This window comes from Chrysochloris asiatica, unplaced genomic scaffold (genome assembly GCF_000296735.1).
Source record: "Chrysochloris asiatica unplaced genomic scaffold, ChrAsi1.0 scaffold00014, whole genome shotgun sequence".
Classification (NCBI taxonomy): domain Eukaryota; kingdom Metazoa; phylum Chordata; class Mammalia; order Afrosoricida; family Chrysochloridae; genus Chrysochloris; species Chrysochloris asiatica.
In genome coordinates, this window is record NW_006408532.1 from 11,950,404 (window position 1) to 11,959,053 (window position 8,650).

The 8,650-nt window shown below is 37.9% G+C and overlaps 1 protein-coding gene across 2 annotated transcripts in view; it reads right to left on the reverse strand.

The window, feature by feature from the left end:
• Nucleotides 1-8,650, reverse strand: part of MED27 (mediator complex subunit 27) — a 340,395-nt gene that overhangs the window by 223,096 nt on the left and 108,649 nt on the right. The window lies entirely within an intron of this gene.

Sequence of the window (8,650 nt, forward strand, 5' to 3'; positions counted from 1 at the left end):
TCGTGACAACTATGTCGAGGTCAGACCCCGACAGCTATGGATCTGAACAACGACAGCACCTAACAACACAATACAGTAGACTACATCCATGACATAGTTTACTGTGTGCAGATTCAATCATATCATGGGTCAGCATTCAGAACTACTGTGCTGTAGTTTTCTAGTATAAGGCAAAAATATCAATCATAAGAATTCTATGTCTATGAAATATTCAGGATAAGTAAGTTCATAAAGACAGAAGACAAACTGGTGAGGAGGGAGGCATGAGGAGCAACTGCTTAACGGACTTTCCTTTTGGGGTGATGAAAATGTTTTAGAACTAGACAGAAATAGTGGTTACACAACTAAATGCCATGAAATTATTCCCTTTAAAATGAGTAATTTCATATTAAATTGAATTTCACCTCAATTTAAAAAGTATCAAGCATATGTTTGTGCATGTATCTTGCAGCAATGTATACAAATGGATGGCTTACTGAACTAGATTGTTTTGTTGTTGTTGAGTGCCATCAAGTTGATTCCGACACACAGTGACCCTGCATAGGGTTTCCAAGGAGTGGCTGGTGGGCTTGAACTGCCAACCTGTGGTTAGCAGTTCATTTTCTATCCTACAGATTCACCCAAGGACACCTACTGAAATACACAGAGAAGTTAATTTCATTTTCATGTACACAAAGAGTTGGAATAATATGGGGGTAAAGAAGCAAGATAATTTACATAGTCTTTGCCTTTTCCCTGTATAAACTACAAATCATTTTACTTCTCTATAGCTCTTTGTGGTGCTGTGGGCTAATGCGTCAGACTGCAAAGCTGTTTGAACCGCAAGGTCGGTGATTCAAGCTCACCAGCTGCTCCTCAGAAACACTATACAGGGTCACTATAGGTCGGAATTGACTCGATGGCACTTAGCAACAACAACAATACAGCTCAAGTGCTGTACTGGAAAAGAAAATGACACTGTCATTTTGAAAAATTTCCTTGAGTTATAATTTACATAAAATAAAATGCATACATTTTAAGAGAACAGTTTGGTGAGTCCTGACAAATATATATACCCAGATAATGGCCAACCCTATCAGATTACGGAAACCCTATCAGGATAAAGGAAACTGCTCTCACTGCAGACGGTTCTCACATGGCCCCTCTGATGTCAATCCCCTCTAACTCCTACCATCAGGATCTTTTGATGTAAAATGCAACCTATCATTCACACTCATTGTCAAATGAAGTTTATATCCAATTTGACGTATGACAATGACTCTTACCTTCCTTTTTTAATTCTGTATTTTTAAATTTTAGATCATAAAAGTTGTCATAAATCTCTCTATAATAAGATTATCCTTGAAAGGTATCCCAAATTGAAACAGATGTAAATAAAACATTCAAATGTGAAAATGCCAACCTAAGAATTTGGATTGAGACCATTTATAACATCCAATATGTCTCTTCTTCTCTTCTCAATTAAACAAGGTCTTTCAAACACTTATCTACAATTAACATACAAATAGTTAATTTCTGAAGCTCTGAATTAATTTCTTTTCAAAATGCTCTGTTTCAAAACACAGATTTCCTTTGTAGAGTCAGCTATATTATTGTGGCTCGCGGTACTAAAACTGGTTACTACCATTCAGACTCACCAGCTGCTCCTTGGAAACCCTATACAGTGTCTCTATGAGTCGGAACCAACTCGATAGCATGTAACAACAACAACCATATAAAAAGAGTTGGACCTTGGATGCACTGGCTAACAACATTCTGAAAAATAAATGGCCTCACCTAAAGCCATTGGGCCACACATAAATAGAGTGAAGAAAACAAAACCAATTGAAATGATCCGCTCCTCGAAAGTGATTATAAAAATGAAGATATCCAGTGACCCAGTAAGACTGAAATGTCTGTGTTTGGAGCACCCACATTGCTTTTAAACAGGCTCTTGATTTACTTGGTCGATTTGCTGTGGAAGTCTTATGATTGTACAATACAAGAAAAAGATACATTACATTCATAATAAAAATGGAACTTTTCTCAAGATGGAAAAGGGGGGGCATAATTTGCCTCTAACAACTCATCTTAAACCAATGAACTTTGCTCAAATTTATTTTTCTCCTACAGACTTCTTAAATGGGAAATCAATGGAAAACAAGGATGGTACAAATTTGAAAGACAATGTTTCAAAATGTCAGCTACTTGGGTTTCGATCTTCCCCTCCAGAATCTGCAATGAGTGCAATATGCATGGGGTGTTATGGAATTAAAGGGAAAGACAGCTTGGCAGGAACCCTGGCTCAAGGAATAGTCTCTCCTTTTGGCTCTCCTTCTTCTTTGTATCTTATTCAGATCTTTGCATCTTATTCAAATGCCAACCTCAGCCATTCCAGCCCTGCTGACTCTTTGAGTGGAAGAATCCTGCTAACGAGGCAGAGTGGCAGGATGATTTTGCCCACCTGGCATCATTCTGATTATATGTTCAAACAAATTAAGAAAAAAAAACAACTGACAGAAATGCATACTAACTGCTGTTTATTAAAGGTTTTCTTTAAAATCTTTGCCATCTTGGATGCTCTCAACGTACATTGCATTCTAAGAGCACTTGTGAATGGGACTCCTATTTCCCAAAACAAAATCTGTCCTTGAAAGCCGGCTCATAATGATTAAGCGACATTTGTTAATCATATATAGTTATACGTATCCGAGTTTCCAGAAACACGGCTCCAACTGTCAAGATCTATAAGGGGCCCATTAAATATTTACTGAACCATCTTTATAATGGGAGAAAAGGTCAAAGTTAATAAAACTGACAGGCAACTCCTGTCCTACTGGATTTATACATTATTTAAGCAGCAAATACTCCATTCCATGAAGCACAGTTTTGATCTGAAAAGATTTGGAAACTGTTCACTCAGCTAATGGTTCTAAAACAGCAGAAGGGAGTTCAAGCTAATCCACAAATTAACATTAAGAACACATCACTCCCAAAATACTGCCATAAGTTTTCAATTACAGGTTCTGCAATATTTTCTATAAAAATACATTTCAATAAACATACTTCTCTCCAAATGTCTACAGCACAGAAACAACTCTATTTCAAAAAGCAACTTATAAGAAGTTCTAATGTGATTTTTCTATCCAACTCCACTTACCGGCCAGAATAAAATGAAAGAAATAAAACATCAGAAAGATATTTACCTATACTTTATTGACTACGCAAAGGCTTTCAATTGTGTGGATCATGACAAGCTATGGACAACATTGTGAAGAATGAGTATTCCGGAACACTTAATTGTGCTCATGAGGAATCTGTACATGGACCAAGAGGCAGCTGTCCAAACAGAGCATGAGAACACTGAATAGTTTAAAATTAAGAAAGGTGTGCGACAAGGTTGTATTCTTTCATCATACCATTCAACCTGTATGCTGAGCAAATAATCCGAGAAGCTGGGTTCTATGAAGAAAAATATGGCATCAGGATTGGAGGAAGACTCATTAACAACCTGCAATATGCAGATGATGCAACCTTGCTTGCTGAAAGTGAAGAGGACTTAAAACATTTACTTTTGAAGATCAAAGAGCACAGCCTTCACTATGGATTACATCTCAATGTCAAGAAAACAAAAATCCTCACCACTGGACCAATAAACAACATTCTTATCAATGGAGAAAAGATTGAAGTTGTCAAGGACTTCATTCTTCTTTCATCAACTATCAACACTCACTGAAGCAGCAGTCTAGAGATCAAACGGTATATTGCATTAAGCAAATCTGCTGCACAAGACCTTTTTAAAGTGTTAAAGAGCAAAGATGTCAGCTTGAGGACTAAGGTGCGCCTGACCCAAGCCATGATATTTTCAATAACCTCATATGGATGCGAAAGCTGGACAGTGAATAAGGAAAACCGTAGAAGAATTGATGCCTTTGAGTTATGGTGTTGGAAGAGAATATTGAAAGTGCCATGGGCTGCCAAAAGAACCAACAGATCCATTTTGGAAGAAGTGCAGCCAGAGTCTCTGCTCCTTAGAGGCCAAGATGGCCAAACTTCGTCTCTCATACTTTGGACATATTGTCAGGAGGGAACAGTTGCTGGAGAAGGATATCATGCTTGGTAAGATGGAGGGTCAGAGAAAAAGAGGAAGACCCCCAACGAGATGGATTGGCCAAGTGGCAGCATCGAAGGACTCAAGCGTGGCAACAATAGTGAGGTTGGCCCAGAATCGGGCAGTGTTTCATTCTGCTGGGCATAATGTTGCTATGGATCGGTACCAACTTGATGGCACCTAACAACAACAACATTCTTTTAACTTCCACATATTACAATTCAGAGGAGTGGAAGTGTTTATGTGGGGAGGGGAGATGACAGTAGTTCTTTATTTACCAGTAAGTTGCTACTTGGTAATAACAGAGATGTCTTTGTTCTCTGAATATTTGAAAATAATTCTCTCAGTTCTAATTTTGCTATATATTCATTTCAACCTTCTATTTTTTATGGATAACCTAGGATTTTTCTGTCAGTTCTCAATTTAATGCTCTTTCTGGGTAGGTTTGAACTGTCAACCTTTCAGTTAGTAGTTGAGTGCTTAACTAGTATGCTCCCAGGCTCCTAGTTATCCCTATACAGGCAGACCTCAGAGATCTTGCAGGCTAAGATCCAGTTCACCTCAACAAAGCAAGTAACACAATAAAATAAGTCACACAAACTTTTTGGTTTCCCATTACATACAGAAAATATATTTACAAGGTAAGCACTAAATAATTAACTGCAAGGTCAGTCGTTCAAACTCACCAGCCACTCCTAAGAAACCCTATATAGGGTCACTATGAGTCAGAATTGCACTTAACAACAAATTAATTGAATTTGGATTCCAATAGCTTAAATTTCTTTGAAAGCAGATTCTGCAAATACATAAGCTATCCATGAGATAAAGGTTTGCAAAATTTACTGCACAATTATGGTAATGACAGTACTTCACCACTTGAAGGTGCTTCCAGTTACCCTTGAACTCCTTTAGAAACACATAGGAATCACAATTTAGAACCAGAAGGGTATGCAGCAAATTACAAAAAACAACATATAGTCATTGGGACTAATCACGTGAAAGGAATTTAAAAAAAAATAGGATTCAAACGCAAAATTTCTTATTTAAATCTGAGTTCATAAAACCAGATGAGTAATGATTCCTCGGGATAGTTCTTCCCTTGCTTCATGTCCTCCACACTGTTCAGAAGCCTTCTAAATCACACCAAACTCATTGCCCTCAAGTCAATTCCAACTCATAAAGACAGGGACACTGCCCCATAAGGTTTTCCAAGGCTGTAAATCTTTTAGGACTGCCACATCTTTCTCCTACTGAGCAGCTGGTAGGTTGGAACTACTAACCTTCTAGTAAACAGCCAAACTCTCAACCATTGTGCCACCTGGGCTCCTTGTACATGCAAAAATAGATAAACGCAAATGTTTTTGCAATGGGACCGATGTCTGAGAAGAAAACAGAAGGAAACTTATCACACCCATCATGTTCCAGATATTCATTACACCAGTGGCATTCAATTAGGTTTAGCACTTTAAAAGAGAACCTCCCAGAGGTCTATGTTCCAGCATCTCATCATAGATAACATTATTCTTTTCTTGTCATATGCCCTGAATCTCACTCTATGAAAACCTGACATTCAAAAATCTCAGAACTTACAAACTAGATTCATCAAGATATGATTCCTTCCACTATGAAAAATCACTACTTCCTTCTCAAGGATTTACCAAAGACTTTCTCTTTAAAAAAAAAAGTGCTCTGCAAATGTTATAATTTCATTTTATTAAAAAATAAGAATTTACATATAATTTCTACAAATACTAGCAAGAAGACTGAGAGTGACATGTCCAGTTGATAGTAGTGAAGGGAGACGCACAAGAATGCCTAAATTTGCAGGCAGTACCCATTTGACCTAGCTTTGATGGCTTGATGATCAGAACTAGACTACAAGAAAAAAAAAAAAATTGATAAGGGAAACAAGTGCAAATTGCTATAATTTAATAAACTTGACCTATGGATGTAGTAGCTCAAAATACCAACAGAGAGGCAAGGAGTCTTCACATCAAGGATCAATCCAATCCCCTCTGTAGAGAGAGTTAAGGATGGGCAACTTATGCATTGGTTACCTAAAATGGGAGGGGGGGGGAAGGCATGAAGTGACTGGCTTACAAGTTTTCAAGAGGAAATTTCATTTCAGAGTGTGCAGGGGAAGGTAGAATCGCTAATGAATTGTTTTAAATTTATTTAGTTGGGTCCGGTGAAAGGAGATGGGGATAAGACTCTTAGGATTCAATAGTGAGTAACCCAGTTACCACACTAGCATTTGCTGACTATCATTAGGTCCCTTCACGCTGACCTCTTCTAGACACCGAAATGTTACACGTTTCCCTTCTACTAACACTGTCCTGGTGTGGCACTACAGGATGTGGCACTGGACCACAAGGTGCAAACTCACAAGCCAATCCTCAGAAAGCCTATACAGGGTCGCTATGAATCGGAACCAAGTCAATGGCACTTAATATTTAAATACTGTTGTTGTTGTTGTTATGTGCCATGAAGTCGGTGCTGACTCATAGCAACCCTGTACAAGGCTTCCAAGGCTGTAAAGCTTTACAGTAGCAGAAAGCCTCATCTTTCTCCCACAGAAGAGCCGGTAGTTTCGAACTCCTGACCATGAGATTAGCAGCCCAATTCGTAACCACTACACTACCATACTGTTGTTGTGAAGTGCCGTCAAGTTGATTCCAACCCATAGCAACCCTGTACAGGGTTTCCAAGGAGCATGAACTACCAACCTTGCAGTTCAAACGGCTTTGCAGTCTGGCGCATTAACCCACAGCGCCACACCAATGCTACCATATTACTAGGGGTGAAAAACGTTGGGAAAGAAAAAAAAAAAAAAAAAAATCAAGAAATCATAGAAACTTCGATACTGTAAAAAACTAAATTCTGTACTCAGTAGTTGCAAATTTAACCTTTTGAGAATCTTTAATACTGTTCTATAATGGGACAATTTAGAAAAACCCACAATAACCTAGTGAATTTTTATAAACTTTTATTTTCAGAAAACTTCGTATGTACAATCTGCTTTTGGAGTCCTCTGGTGTAATGCTATAGGATACGCACTGGACTCCTAACCATAAAGTCAGTGGTTTAAACATACCACCTGCTCCCTCAGAAACCCTATACAGGTTCACTGAGTCAAAACCTACTTGATAGCACTTATAAACAACAACACATTTTTACTTCGGGGTTCTGTTTTAGAATCTAATGATAGCAACAAGCAAGGACCTCACCTGCAGATCACTAGTCAAAACAGCTAAAGCTGGCTGGCACTGTTGAATAAAAAATCTTTGCAAGGTGCAACACACCATATAATACCTGAATTCGTTCACATCGCACACACCTGGCCCAAGTCACACTTCCAGAAGTGTAAGGGAGTTGCTTGCAATTCTCATACAAATAGTCTTAATTCTTGAAACAATTAAACTATCAACTAGAACCAATATTTGTACAAAACAGGCAGCATTTTTTTCACCACTTTGAGTTGCAAAGACCTTTGCCCCTCATTATTAAAATATGTTTCGTTTCCAGCTAATGAGAAAGAGCCATGTATTATGATAAAGCTCCATTGTTTTCTTTTGGGGGCATAACTAAACTAAGCAAAGGCACAGGCAAGTCTGCCTTGGAAAACAGCTATAGAAAAACACTATAAATCTAATTGTACTGCTTTGGTTTTTATCTAACTATCAGACAATGATACTAGTGCCCTTTCCCTTTTTATCACCTCATGCTTCTATTAAACACCCAATTTTTTTTTAATTAAGATTTGAGTTTTTATAGGTAAATGATCTTTTTACTTGGTCAAAATAACATCAATAAACCATAAGACGGAAGCCTCCAATTGATTTCACTATTTGTTCTCTACTAGACAGCAAGATTTCAGGCCTTTCAATGACGATGAAAGCAGGACACCAAATCAGGGCTGTTTCCTGTTCACTCTCACATCATTTACAAAATAAATGCCATTTGGGTTTTTGTTTTCTACATATTAATCTTCAAATGTCCAAACTTCACAATCTGTCCAAGAAATATAAATAGAAAAAAATAGCAGCTTCTTTCTTGTTAAAAATACTTGCAATGTCTAGGGTCATTTAGAATTGTTCCATTGGAACTTCCCAGAGCTCACACCTTTATTAATAGGCTTTTTCTCCACAACTGCTCCTATTTACACTACAGCTGGATGCATGTTATCATATTTCAAAGATGCCAATCAGTTGGAAGAGATATTACTCATATATCTGAACAGATTCACTAGCAAACTGTGAAAGTGGCTATAAATGGAGAAAGCAACCACCACAGAGATGATTTGTAAAGGGGAAAGGAAAGACGATGAAAGAGAAGCACAAAAGGAAAGACAGGCAGTAAAATCAAACAGATGAGGGCTGACATAGACGGGCAACTTAGACACTGGCTACCTAAAATGGGGATGGGGAGGGCTATAAAGGCATTAAGTGGCTAGCTTACAAGTTTTTAAGACAGAGTTTAGTTTCAGAATATGTGGGGGAAGGTAGAATCCCCATTGAATAGTTTTCATCTTGTCTAGATGGGTCTGGTGAAAGGAGATAG